The following is a 14,231-nucleotide window of genomic DNA, read 5'->3' on the forward strand; positions in this document are numbered from 1 at the left end:
GGTGGGGGTGTGCTGGATGGTCAGTGGGGGTGAGCTGGATGGTCAGTGGGGGTGAGCTGGATGGTCAGTGGGGAGATGCTGGGGCTGGGGGTGAGCTAAATGGTCAGTGGGGGTGAGCTGGATGGTCAGTGGGGGTGAGCTGGATGGTCAGTGGGGAAATGCTGGGAGTGGGGGTGAGCTGGATGGTCAGTGGGGGTGAGCTGGATGGACAGTGGTCGTGAGCTGGGGGTGGGGGTGAGCTGGATGGTCAGTGGGGGTGAGCTGGATGGTCAGTGGGGACACGCTGGGGCTGGGGGTGAGCTGGATGTTCAGTGGGGACGAGCTGGATGTTCAGTGGGGACAGGCTGGAGGTGGGGCTGAGCTGGATGGTCAGTGGGGAGACGCTGAGGGTGGGGGTGAGCTGGATGGTCAGTGGGGGTGAGCTGGATGGTCAGTGGGGGTGAGCTGGATGGTCAGTGGGGAGATGCTGGGAGTGGGGGTGAGCTGGATGGTCCGTGGGGGTGAGCTGGATGGTTAGTGGGGGTGAGCTGGATGGTCAGTGGGGAGACGCTGGGGTGGGGGTGAGCTGGATGGTCAGTGGGGGTGAGCTGGATGGACAGTGGGGACATGCTGGGGGTGGGGGGTCAGCTGGATGGTCAGTGGGGAGATGCTGGGAGTGGGGGTGAGCTGGATGGTCAGTGGGGGTGAGCTGGATGGTCAGTGGGGGTGAGCTGGATGGTCAGTGGGGGTGAGCTGGGGTGGGGGTGAGCTGGATGGTCAGTGGGGGTGAGCTGGATGGACAGTGGGGACATGCTGGGGGTGGGGGTCAGCTGGATGGTCAGTGGAGAGATGCTGGGAGTGGGGGTGAGCTGGATGGTCAGTGGGGGTGAGCTGGATGGTCAGTGGGGTTGAGCTGGATGGTCAGTGGGGTTGAGCTGGGGGTGGGGGTGAGCTGGATGGTCAGTGGGGAAATGCGGGAGGTGGGGGTGAGCTGGATGGTCAGTGGGGACACGCTGGGGGTGGGGGTGAGCTGGATGGTCAGTGGGGACACGCTGGGGGTGGGGGTGAGCTGGATGGTCAGTGGGGGTGAGCTGGATGGTCAGTGGGGAGACGCTCGGGGTGGGGGTGAGCTGGATGGTCACTGGGGACATGCTGGTGGTGGGGGTGAGCTGGATGGTCAGTGGGGACACGCTGGGGGTGGGGGTGAGCTGGATGGTCAGTGGGGACACGCTGGGAGTGCGGGTGAGCTGGATGGTCAGTGCGGGTGAGCTGGGGGTGGGGGTGAGCTGGATGGTCAGTGGGGAGATGCTGGATGGTCAGTGGGGGTGAGCTGGATGGTCAGTGGGGGTGAGCTGGATGGTCAGTGGGGGTGAGCTGGATGGTCAGTGGGGGTGAGCTGGATGGTCAGTGGGGGTGAGCTGGGGGTGGGGGTGAGCTGGATGGTCAGTGGGGACACACTGGGGGTGGGGGTGAGCTGGATGGTCAGTGGGGGTGAGCTGGTCAGTGGGGACACGCTCGGGGTGGGGGTGAGCTGGATGGTCAGTGGGGACACGCTGGGGGTGGGGGTGAGCTGGATGGTCAGTGGGGAGATGCTGGGGGTGGGGGGTCAGCTGGATGGTCAGTGGGGAGATGCTGGGAGTGGGGGTGAGCTGGATGGTCAGTGGGGGTGAGCTGGATGGACAGTGGGGACATGATGGGGGTGGGGGGTCAGCTGGATGGTCAGTGGGGAGATGCTGGGAGTGGGGGTGAGCTGGATGGTCAGTGGGGGTGAGCTGGATGGTCAGTGGGGGTGAGCTGGATGGTCAGTTGGGGTGAGCTGGATGGTCAGTTGGGGTGAGCTGGATGGTCAGTGGGGAGACGCGGGAGGTGGGGGTGAGCTGGATGGTCAGTGGGGAGATGCTGGGAGTGGGGGTGATCTGGATGGTCAGTGGGGGTGAGCTGGATGGTCAGTGGGGGTGAGCTGGATGATCAGTGTGGGTGAGCTGGATGGTCAGTGGGGGTGAGCTGGATGGTCAGTGGGGGTGAGCTGGATGGTCAGTGGGGAGACGCTGGGGTGGGGGTAAGCTGGATGGTCAGTGGGGGTGAGCTGGATGGTCAGTGGGGGTGAGCTGGATGGACAGTGGGGACATGCTGCGGGTGGGGCTGAGCTGGATGGTGAGTGGGGAGATGCTGGGAGTGGGGGTGATCTGGATGGTCAGTGGGGGTGAGCTGGATGGTCAGTGGGGGTGAGCTGGATGATCAGTGGGGGTGAGCTGAATGATCAGTGGGGGTGAGCTGAATGATCAGTGGGGGTGAGCTGGATGGTCAGTGGGGGTGAGCTGGATTGGTCAGTGGGGGTGAGCTGGATGGTCAGTGGGGAGATGCTGGGGGTGGGGGTGAGCTGAATGGTCAGTGGGGAGACGCTGGATGGTCAGTGGGGAGACGCTGGGAGTGGGGGTGAGCTGGATGGTCAGTGGGGAGACGCTGGGGGTGGGGTTGAGCTGGATGGTCAGTGGGGAGACGCTGGGAGTGGGGGTCAGCTGGATGGTCAGTGGGGAGATGCTGGGGGTGGGGGTGAACTGGATGGTCAGTGGGGAGACGCTGGGAGTGGGGGTGAGCTGGATGGTCAGTGGAGAGATGCTGGGGGTGGGGGTGAGCTGGATGGTCAGTGGGGAGACGCTGGATGGTCAGTGGGGAGACGCTGGGGGTGGGGGTAAGCTGGATGGTCAATGGGGAGACGCTGGAAGTGGGGGTGAGCTGGATGGTCAGTGGGGAGACGCTGGAAGTGGGGGTGAGCTGGTTGGTCAGTGGGGACACGCTGGGGTGGGGGTGAGCTGGATGGTCAGTGGGGGTGAGCTGGATGGTCAGTGGGGGTGAGCTGGATGGTCAGTGGGGAGATGCTGGGGCTGGGGGTGAGCTGGATGGTCAGTGGGGACACGCTGCGGGTGGGGGTGAGCTGGATGGTCAGTGGGGAGATGCTGGGGGTGGGGGTGAGCTGGATGGTCAGTGGGGACATGCTGGGGGTGGGGGTGAGCTGGATGGTCAGTGGGGAGATGCTGGGGGTGGGGGTGAGCTGGATAGTCAGTGGGGAGGACGCTGGGGGTGGGGGTGAGCTGGATGGTCAGTGGGGAGGACGCTGGAGGTGGGGGTGAACTGGATGGTCAGTGGGGACACGCTGGGGGTGGGGGTGAGCTGGATGGTCAGTGGGGACACGCTGGATGGTCAGTGGGGAGACGCTGGGGGTGGGGGTGAGCTGGATGGTCAGTGGGGACATGCTGGGGGTGGGGGTGAGCTGGATGGTCAGTGGGGAGATGCTGGGGGTGGGGGTGAGCTGGATAGTCAGTGGGGAGGACGCTGGGGGTGGGGGTGAGCTGGATGGTCAGTGGGGAGGACGCTGGAGGTGGGGGTGAACTGGATGGTCAGTGGGGACACGCTGGGGGTGGGGGTGAGCTGGATGGTCAGTGGGGACACGCTGGATGGTCAGTGGGGAGACGCTGGGGGTGGGGGTGAGCTGGATGGTCAGTGGGGACATGCTGGGGGTGGGGGTGTGCTGGATGGTCAGTGGGGGTGAGCTGGATGGTCAGTGGGGACACGCTGCGGGTGGGGGTGAGCTGGATGGTCAGTGGGGGTGAGCTGGATGATCAGTGGGGAGACGCTGGGGGTAGGGGTGAGCTGGATGGTCAGTGGGGAGACGCTGGGGGTGAGTTGGATGGTCACGGGGGGTGGGGGTGAGCCGGATGGTCAGTGGGGAGACGCTGGGGGTGGGGGTGAGCTGGATGGTCAGTGGGGAGACGCTGGGGGTGAGTTGGATGGTCTCGGGGGGTGCGGGTGAGCCGGATTGTCAGTGGGGACACGCTGCAGGTGGGGGTGAGCTGGATGGTCAGTGGGGACACGCTGGGGGTGGGGGTGAGCTGGATGGTCAGTGGGGAGACGCTGGGGGTGGGGGTGAGCTGGATGGTCAGTGGGAGTGAGCTGGATGGACAGTGGGGGTGAGCTGAATGGTCAGTGGGGAGACGCTGGGGGTGGGGGTGAGCTGGATGGTCAGTGGGGACACGCTGGGGGTGGGGGTGAGCTGGATGGTCAGTGGGGACAGGCTGGGGGTGGGGGTGAGCTGGATGGTCAGTGGGGAGATGCTGGGGGTGGGGGTGAGCTGAATGGTCAGTGGGGGTGAGCTGGATGGTCAGTGGGGGTGAGCTGGATGGTCAGTGGGGACACGCTGGGGGCGGGGGTGAGCTGGATGGTCAGTGGGGAGACGCTAGGGAGTGGGGGTGAGCTGGATGGTCAGTGGGGACATGCTGGATAGTCAGTGGGGAGACGCTGGGGGTGGGGGTGAGCTGGATGGTCAGTGGGGGTGAGCTGGATGGTCAGTGGGGGTGAGCTGGATGGTCAGTGCGGACACGCTGCGGGTGGGGGTGAGCTGGATGTTCAGTGGGGGTGAGTTGGATGATCAGTGGGGAGACACTGGATAGTCAGTTGGGAGAGGCTGGGGGTAGGGGCGAGCTGGATGGTCAGTGTGGAGACGCTGAGTGTGGGGGTCAGCTGGATGGTCAGTGGGGAGTTGCTGGGGGTGAGCTGGATGGTCAGTGGGGAGACGCTGGATGGTCAGTGGGGAGACGCTGGGCGTGGGGATGAGCTGGATGGTCAGTAGGAAGACGCTGGGGGTGGGAGTGAGCTCGATGGTCAGTGGGGACACGCTGGGGGTGGGGTGTGCTGGATGGTCAGTGGGGGTGAGCTGGATGGTCAGTGGGGACACGCTGCGGGTGGGGGTAAGCTGGATGGTCAGTGGGGGTGAGTTGGATGGTCACGGGGGTGGGGGTGAGCCGGATTGTCAGTGGGGACACGCTGCGGGTGGGGGTGAGCTGGATGGTCAGTGGGAACACGCTGGGGGTGGGGGTGAGCTGGATTGTAAGTGGGGAGACGCTGGATGGTCAGTGGGGACATGCTGGGGGTGGGGGTGAGCTGGATGGTCAGTGGGGGTGAGCTGGATGGTCAGTGGGGGTGAGCTGAATGGTCAGTGGGGGTGAGCTGGATGGTAAGTGGGGAGATGCTGGGAGTGGGGGTGAGCTGGATGGTCAGTGGGGGTGAGCTGGATGGTCAGTGGGGACACGCTGGGGCTGGGGGTGAGCTGGATGTTCAGTGGGGACGAGCTGGATGTTCAGTGGGGACACGCTGGGGGTGGGGCTGAGCTGGATGGTCAGTGGGGAGACGCTGAGGGTGGGGGTGAGCTGGATGGTCAGTGGGGGTGAGCTGGATGGTCAGTGGGGGTGAGCTGGATGGTCAGTGGGGAGATGCTGGGAGTGGGGGTGAGCTGGATGGTCCGTGGGGGTGAGCTGGATGGTCAGTGGGGGTGAGCTCGATGGTCAGTGGGGAGACGCTGGGGTGGGGGTGAGCTGGATGGTCAGTGGGGGTGAGCTGGATGGACAGTGGGGACATGCTGGGGGTGGGGGGTCAGCTGGATGGTCAGTGGGGAGATGCTGGGAGTGGGGGTGAGCTGGATGGTCAGTGGGGGTGAGCTGGATGGTCAGTGGGGGTGAGCTGGATGGTCAGTGGGGAGACGCTGGGGTGGGGGTGAGCTGGATGGTCAGTGGGGGTGAGCTGGATGGACAGTGGGGACATGCTGGGGGTGGGGGTCAGCTGTATGGTCAGTGGGGAGATGCTGGGAGTGGGGGTGAGCTGGATGGTCAGTGGGGGTGAGCTGGATGGTCAGTGGGGTTGAGCTGGATGGTCAGTGGGGGTGAGCTGGGGGTGGGGGTGAGCTGGATGGTCAGTGGGGAGATGCGGGAGGTGGGGGTGAGCTGGATGGTCAGTGGGGACACGCTGGGGGTGGGGGTGAGCTGGATGGTCAGTGGGGACACGCTGGGGGTGGGGGTGAGCTGGATGGTCAGTGGGGGTGAGCTGGATGGTCAGTGGGGTGACGCTCGGGGTGGGGGTGAGCTGGATGGTCACTGGGGACATGCTGGTGGTGGGGGTGAGCTGGATGGTCAGTGGGGACACGCTGGGGGTGGGGGTGAGCTGGATGGTCAGTGGGGAGATGCTGGATGGTCAGTGGGGGTGACCTGGATGGTCAGTGGGGTGATGCTGGATGGTCAGTGGGGGTGAGCTGGATGGTCAGTGGGGGTGAGCTGGATGGTCAGTGGGGGTGAGCTGGATGGTCAGTGGGGGTGAGCTGGATGGTCAGTGGGGGTGAGCTGGATGGTCAGAGGGGGTGAGCTGGATGGTCAGTGGGGAGACGCTGGGGGTGGCGGTGAGCTGGATGGTCAGTGGGGACACACTGGGGGTGGGGGTGAGCTGGATGGTCAGTGGGGACACGCTCGGGGTGGGGGTGAGCTGGATGGTCAGTGGGGACACGCTGGGGGTGGGGGTGAGCTGGATGGTCAGTGGGAGTGAGCTGGATTGTCAGTGGGGACACGCTGGGGGTGGGGTGAGCTGGATGGTCAGTGGGAGTGAGCTGGATTGTCAGTGGGGACACGCTGGGGGTGGGGTGAGCTGGATGGTCAGTGGGAGTGAGCTGGATGGTCAGTGGGGACACGCTCGGGGTGGGGGTGAGCTGGATGGTCAGTGGGGACACGCTGGGGGTGGGGGTGAGCTGGATGGTCAGTGGGGGTGAGCTGGATGGTCAGTGGGGACACGCTGGGGGTGGGGGTGAGCTGGATGGTCAGTAGGGACACGCTGGGGTTGGGGGTGTGCTGGATGGTCAGTGGGGAGATGCTGGATGGTCAGTGGGGGTGACCTGGATGGTCAGTGGGGTGATGCTGGATGGTCAGTGGGGGTGAGCTGGATGGTCAGTGGGGGTGAGCTGGATGGTCAGTGGGGGTGAGCTGGATGGTCAGTGGGGGTGAGCTGGATGGTCAGTGGGGGTGAGCTGGATGGTCAGAGGGGGTGAGCTGGATGGTCAGAGGGGGTGAGCTGGATGGTCAGAGGGGGTGAGCTGGATGGTCAGTGGGGAGACGCTGGGGGTGGCGGTGAGCTGGATGGTCAGTGGGGACACACTGGGGGTGGGGGTAAGCTGGATGGTCAGTGGGGACACGCTCGGGGTGGGGGTGAGCTGGATGGTCAGTGGGGACACGCTGGGGGTGGGGGTGAGCTGGATGGTCAGTGGGAGTGAGCTGGATTGTCAGTGGGGACACGCTGGGGGTGGGGTGAGCTGGATGGTCAGTGGGAGTGAGCTGGATTGTCAGTGGGGACACGCTGGGGGTGGGGGTGAGCTGGATGGTCAGTGGGGGTGAGCTGGATGGTCAGTGGGGACACGCTGGGGGTGGGGGTGAGCTGGATGGTCAGTAGGGACACGCTGGGGTTGGGGGTGTGCTGGATGGTCAGTGGGGAGATGCTGGGGTTGGGGGTGTGCTGGATGGTCAGTGGGGGTGTGCTGGATGGTCAGTCGGGACACGCTGGGGGTGGGGGTGAGCTGGATGGTCAGTGGGGGTGAGCTGGATGGTCAGTGGGGACACGCTGGGGGTGGGGGTGAGCTGGATGGTCAGTGGGGACACGCTGGGGTTGGGGGTGTGCTGGATGGTCAGTGGGGGTGAGCTGGATGGTCACGGGGGGTGGGGGTGAGCCGGATTGTCAGTGGGGACACGCTGCGGGTGGGGGTGAGCTGGATGGTCAGTGGGGACACGCTGGGGGTGGGGGTGAGCTGGATTGTCAGTGGGGAGACGCTGGATGGTCAGTGGGGAGACGCTGGGGGTGGGGATGAGCAGGATGGTCAGTGGGGAGACGCTGGGAGTGGGGGTGAGCTGGATTGTCAGTGGGGAGACGCGGGGGGTGGGGGTGAGCTGGATGGTCAGTGGAGAGATGCTGGGGGTGGGGGTGAGCTGGATAGTCAGTGGGGGTGAGCTGGATGGTCAGTGGGGGTGAGCTGGATGGTCAGTGGGGACATGCTGGGGGTGGGGGTGAGCTGGATGGTCAGTGGGGAGGACGCTGGGGGTGGGGGTGTGCTGGATGGTCAGTGGGGGTGAGCTGGATGGTCAGTGGGGGTGAGCTAGATGGTCAGTGGGGAGATGCTGGGGCTGGGGGTGAGCTAAATGGTCAGTGGGGGTGAGCTGGATGGTCAGTGGGGGTGAGCTGGATGGTCAGTGGGGGTGAGCTGGATGGTCAGTGGGGAGATGCTGGGAGTGGGGGTGAGCTGGATGGTCAGTGGGGGTGAGCTGGATGGACAGTGGTCGTGAGCTGGGGGTGGGGGTGAGCTGGATGGTCAGTGGGGGTGAGCTGGATGGTCAGTGGGGGTGAGCTGGATGGTCAGTGGGGACACGCTGGGGCTGGGGGTGAGCTGGATGTTCAGTGGGGACGAGCTGGATGTTCAGTGGGGACAGGCTGGAGGTGGGGCTGAGCTGGATGGTCAGTGGGGAGACGCTGAGGGTGGGGGTGAGCTGGATGGTCAGTGGGGGTGAGCTGGGGGTGGGGGTGAGCTGGATGGTCAGTGGGGAGACGCTGGGGGTGGCGGTGAGCTGGATGGTCAGTGGGGACACACTGGGGGTGGGGGTGAGCTGGATGGTCAGTGGGGACACGCTCGGGGTGGGGGTGAGCTGGATGGTCAGTGGGGACACGCTGGGGGTGGGGGTGAGCTGGATGGTCAGTGGGAGTGAGCTGGATTGTCAGTGGGGACACGCTGGGGGTGGGGTGAGCTGGATGGTCAGTGGGAGTGAGCTGGATTGTCAGTGGGGACACGCTGGGGGTGGGGTGAGCTGGATGGTCAGTGGGAGTGAGCTGGATGGTCAGTGGGGACACGCTCGGTGTGGGGGTGAGCTGGATGGTCAGTGGGGACACGCTGGGGGTGGGGGTGAGCTGGATGGTCAGTGGGGGTGAGCTGGATGGTCAGTGGGGACACGCTGGGGGTGGGGGTGAGCTGGATGGTCAGTAGGGACACGCTGGGGTTGGGGGTGTGCTGGATGGTCAGTGGGGAGATGCTGGATGGTCAGTGGGGGTGACCTGGATGGTCAGTGGGGTGATGCTGGATGGTCAGTGGGGGTGAGCTGGATGGTCAGTGGGGGTGAGCTGGATGGTCAGTGGGGGTGAGCTGGATGGTCAGTGGGGGTGAGCTGGATGGTCAGTGGGGGTGAGCTGGATGGTCAGAGGGGGTGAGCTGGATGGTCAGAGGGGGTGAGCTGGATGGTCAGAGGGGGTGAGCTGGATGGTCAGTGGGGAGACGCTGGGGGTGGCGGTGAGCTGGATGGTCAGTGGGGACACACTGGGGGTGGGGGTAAGCTGGATGGTCAGTGGGGACACGCTCGGGGTGGGGGTGAGCTGGATGGTCAGTGGGGACACGCTGGGGGTGGGGGTGAGCTGGATGGTCAGTGGGAGTGAGCTGGATTGTCAGTGGGGACACGCTGGGGGTGGGGTGAGCTGGATGGTCAGTGGGAGTGAGCTGGATTGTCAGTGGGGACACGCTGGGGGTGGGGGTGAGCTGGATGGTCAGTGGGGGTGAGCTGGATGGTCAGTGGGGACACGCTGGGGGTGGGGGTGAGCTGGATGGTCAGTAGGGACACGCTGGGGTTGGGGGTGTGCTGGATGGTCAGTGGGGAGATGCTGGGGTTGGGGGTGTGCTGGATGGTCAGTGGGGGTGTGCTGGATGGTCAGTCGGGACACGCTGGGGGTGGGGGTGAGCTGGATGGTCAGTGGGGGTGAGCTGGATGGTCAGTGGGGACACGCTGGGGGTGGGGGTGAGCTGGATGGTCAGTGGGGACACGCTGGGGTTGGGGGTGTGCTGGATGGTCAGTGGGGGTGAGCTGGATGGTCACGGGGGGTGGGGGTGAGCCGGATTGTCAGTGGGGACACGCTGCGGGTGGGGGTGAGCTGGATGGTCAGTGGGGACACGCTGGGGGTGGGGGTGAGCTGGATTGTCAGTGGGGAGACGCTGGATGGTCAGTGGGGAGACGCTGGGGGTGGGGATGAGCAGGATGGTCAGTGGGGAGACGCTGGGAGTGGGGGTGAGCTGGATTGTCAGTGGGGAGACGCGGGGGGTGGGGGTGAGCTGGATGGTCAGTGGAGAGATGCTGGGGGTGGGGGTGAGCTGGATAGTCAGTGGGGGTGAGCTGGATGGTCAGTGGGGGTGAGCTGGATGGTCAGTGGGGACATGCTGGGGGTGGGGGTGAGCTGGATGGTCAGTGGGGAGGACGCTGGGGGTGGGGGTGTGCTGGATGGTCAGTGGGGGTGAGCTGGATGGTCAGTGGGGGTGAGCTAGATGGTCAGTGGGGAGATGCTGGGGCTGGGGGTGAGCTAAATGGTCAGTGGGGGTGAGCTGGATGGTCAGTGGGGGTGAGCTGGATGGTCAGTGGGGGTGAGCTGGATGGTCAGTGGGGAGATGCTGGGAGTGGGGGTGAGCTGGATGGTCAGTGGGGGTGAGCTGGATGGACAGTGGTCGTGAGCTGGGGGTGGGGGTGAGCTGGATGGTCAGTGGGGGTGAGCTGGATGGTCAGTGGGGGTGAGCTGGATGGTCAGTGGGGACACGCTGGGGCTGGGGGTGAGCTGGATGTTCAGTGGGGACGAGCTGGATGTTCAGTGGGGACAGGCTGGAGGTGGGGCTGAGCTGGATGGTCAGTGGGGAGACGCTGAGGGTGGGGGTGAGCTGGATGGTCAGTGGGGGTGAGCTGGGGGTGGGGGTGAGCTGGATGGTCAGTGGGGAGACGCTGGGGGTGGCGGTGAGCTGGATGGTCAGTGGGGACACACTGGGGGTGGGGGTGAGCTGGATGGTCAGTGGGGACACGCTCGGGGTGGGGGTGAGCTGGATGGTCAGTGGGGACACGCTGGGGGTGGGGGTGAGCTGGATGGTCAGTGGGAGTGAGCTGGATTGTCAGTGGGGACACGCTGGGGGTGGGGTGAGCTGGATGGTCAGTGGGAGTGAGCTGGATTGTCAGTGGGGACACGCTGGGGGTGGGGTGAGCTGGATGGTCAGTGGGAGTGAGCTGGATGGTCAGTGGGGACACGCTCGGGGTGGGGGTGAGCTGGATGGTCAGTGGGGACACGCTGGGGGTGGGGGTGAGCTGGATGGTCAGTGGGGGTGAGCTGGATGGTCAGTGGGGACACGCTGGGGGTGGGGGTGAGCTGGATGGTCAGTAGGGACACGCTGGGGTTGGGGGTGTGCTGGATGGTCAGTGGGGAGATGCTGGATGGTCAGTGGGGGTGACCTGGATGGTCAGTGGGGTGATGCTGAATGGTCAGTGGGGGTGAGCTGGATGGTCAGTGGGGGTGAGCTGGATGGTCAGTGGGGGTGAGCTGGATGGTCAGTGGGGGTGAGCTGGATGGTCAGAGGGGGTGAGCTGGATGGTCAGAGGGGGTGAGCTGGATGGTCAGAGGGGGTGAGCTGGATGGTCAGTGGGGAGACGCTGGGGGTGGCGGTGAGCTGGATGGTCAGTGGGGACACACTGGGGGTGGGGGTAAGCTGGATGGTCAGTGGGGACACGCTCGGGGTGGGGGTGAGCTGGATGGTCAGTGGGGACACGCTGGGGGTGGGGGTGAGCTGGATGGTCAGTGGGAGTGAGCTGGATTGTCAGTGGGGACACGCTGGGGGTGGGGTGAGCTGGATGGTCAGTGGGAGTGAGCTGGATTGTCAGTGGGGACACGCTGGGGGTGGGGTGAGCTGGATGGTCAGTGGGAGTGAGCTGGATGGTCAGTGGGGACACGCTCGGGGTGGGGGTGAGCTGGATGGTCAGTGGGGACACGCTGGGGGTGGGGGTGAGCTGGATGGTCAGTGGGGGTGAGCTGGATGGTCAGTGGGGACACGCTGGGGGTGGGGGTGAGCTGGATGGTCAGTAGGGACACGCTGGGGTTGGGGGTGTGCTGGATGGTCAGTGGGGAGATGCTGGGGTTGGGGGTGTGCTGGATGGTCAGTGGGGGTGTGCTGGATGGTCAGTCGGGACACGCTGGGGGTGGGGGTGAGCTGGATGGTCAGTGGGGGTGAGCTGGATGGTCAGTGGGGACACGCTGGGGGTGGGGGTGAGCTGGATGGTCAGTGGGGACACGCTGGGGTTGGGGGTGTGCTGGATGGTCAGTGGGGGTGAGCTGGATGGTCACGGGGGGTGGGGGTGAGCCGGATTGTCAGTGGGGACACGCTGCGGGTGGGGGTGAGCTGGATGGTCAGTGGGGACACGCTGGGGGTGGGGGTGAGCTGGATTGTCAGTGGGGAGACGCTGGATGGTCAGTGGGGAGACGCTGGGGGTGGGGATGAGCAGGATGGTCAGTGGGGAGACGCTGGGGGTGGGGGTGAGCTGGATTGTCAGTGGGGAGACGCGGGGGGTGGGGGTGAGCTGGATGGTCAGTGGAGAGATGCTGGGGGTGGGGGTGAGCTGGATAGTCAGTGGGGGTGAGCTGGATGGTCAGTGGGGGTGAGCTGGATGGTCAGTGGGGACATGCTGGGGGTGGGGGTGAGCTGGATGGTCAGTGGGGAGGACGCTGGGGGTGGGGGTGTGCTGGATGGTCAGTGGGGGTGAGCTGGATGGTCAGTGGGGGTGAGCTAGATGGTCAGTGGGGAGATGCTGGGGCTGGGGGTGAGCTAAATGGTCAGTGGGGGTGAGCTGGATGGTCAGTGGGGGTGAGCTGGATGGTCAGTGGGGGTGAGCTGGATGGTCAGTGGGGAGATGCTGGGAGTGGGGGTGAGCTGGATGGTCAGTGGGGGTGAGCTGGATGGACAGTGGTCGTGAGCTGGGGGTGGGGGTGAGCTGGATGGTCAGTGGGGGTGAGCTGGATGGTCAGTGGGGGTGAGCTGGATGGTCAGTGGGGACACGCTGGGGCTGGGGGTGAGCTGGATGTTCAGTGGGGACGAGCTGGATGTTCAGTGGGGACAGGCTGGAGGTGGGGCTGAGCTGGATGGTCAGTGGGGAGACGCTGAGGGTGGGGGTGAGCTGGATGGTCAGTGGGGGTGAGCTGGATGGTCAGTGGGGGTGAGCTGGATGGTCAGTGGGGAGATGCTGGGAGTGGGGGTGAGCTGGATGGTCCGTGGGGGTGAGCTGGATGGTTAGTGGGGGTGAGCTGGATGGTCAGTGGGGAGACGCTGGGGTGGGGGTGAGCTGGATGGTCAGTGGGGGTGAGCTGGATGGACAGTGGGGACATGCTGGGGGTGGGGGGTCAGCTGGATGGTCAGTGGGGAGATGCTGGGAGTGGGGGTGAGCTGGATGGTCAGTGGGGGTGAGCTGGATGGTCAGTGGGGGTGAGCTGGGGTGGGGGTGAGCTGGATGGTCAGTGGGGGTGAGCTGGATGGACAGTGGGGACATGCTGGGGGTGGGGGTCAGCTGGATGGTCAGTGGAGAGATGCTGGGAGTGGGGGTGAGCTGGATGGTCAGTGGGGGTGAGCTGGATGGTCAGTGGGGTTGAGCTGGATGGTCAGTGGGGTTGAGCTGGGGGTGGGGGTGAGCTGGATGGTCAGTGGGGAGATGCGGGAGGTGGGGGTGAGCTGGATGGTCAGTGGGGACACGCTGGGGGTGGGGGTGAGCTGGATGGTCAGTGGGGACACGCTGGGGGTGGGGGTGAGCTGGATGGTCAGTGGGGGTGAGCTGGATGGTCAGTGGGGAGACGCTCGGGGTGGGGGTGAGCTGGATGGTCACTGGGGACATGCTGGTGGTGGGGGTGAGCTGGATGGTCAGTGGGGACACGCTGGGAGTGCGGGTGAGCTGGATGGTCAGTGCGGGTGAGCTGGGGGTGGGGGTGAGCTGGATGGTCAGTGGGGAGATGCTAGATGGTCAGTGGGGGTGAGCTGGATGGTCAGTGGGGGTGAGCTGGATGGTCAGTGGGGGTGAGCTGGATGGTCAGTGGGGGTGAGCTGGATGGTCAGTGGGGGTGAGCTGGGGGTGGGGGTGAGCTGGATGGTCAGTGGGGACACACTGGGGGTGGGGGTGAGCTGGATGGTCAGTGGGGGTGAGCTGGTCAGTGGGGACACGCTCGGGGTGGGGGTGAGCTGGATGGTCAGTGGGGACACGCTGGGGGTGGGAGTGAGCTGGATGGTCAGTGGGAGTGAGCTGGATTGTCAGTGGGGACACTCTGGGGGTGGGGTGAGCTGGATGGTCAGTGGGAGTGAGCTGGATTGTCAGTGGGGACACGCTCGGGGTGGGGGTGAGCTGGATGGTCAGTGGGGACACGCTGGGGGTGGGGGTGAGCTGGATGGTCAGTGGGGGTGAGCTGGATGGTCAGTGGGGGTGAGCTGGATGGTCAGTGGGGACACGCTGGGGGTGGGGGTGAGCTGGATGGTCAGTGGGGGTGAGCTGGATGGTCAGTGGGGACACGCTGGGGGTGGGGGTGAGCTGGATGGTCAGTGGGGACACGCTGGGGTTGGGGGTGTGCTGGATGGT

At 65.5% G+C, this 14,231-nt stretch overlaps 1 protein-coding gene across 2 annotated transcripts in view; it reads right to left on the reverse strand.

The window, feature by feature from the left end:
- LOC139264787 (poly(U)-binding-splicing factor PUF60) overlaps positions 1-14,231 on the reverse strand; it is a 179,663-nt gene that overhangs the window by 102,186 nt on the left and 63,246 nt on the right. The window lies entirely within an intron of this gene.

The sequence above is a fragment of the Pristiophorus japonicus genome, chromosome 5 (genome assembly GCF_044704955.1).
Source record: "Pristiophorus japonicus isolate sPriJap1 chromosome 5, sPriJap1.hap1, whole genome shotgun sequence".
Classification (NCBI taxonomy): domain Eukaryota; kingdom Metazoa; phylum Chordata; class Chondrichthyes; family Pristiophoridae; genus Pristiophorus; species Pristiophorus japonicus.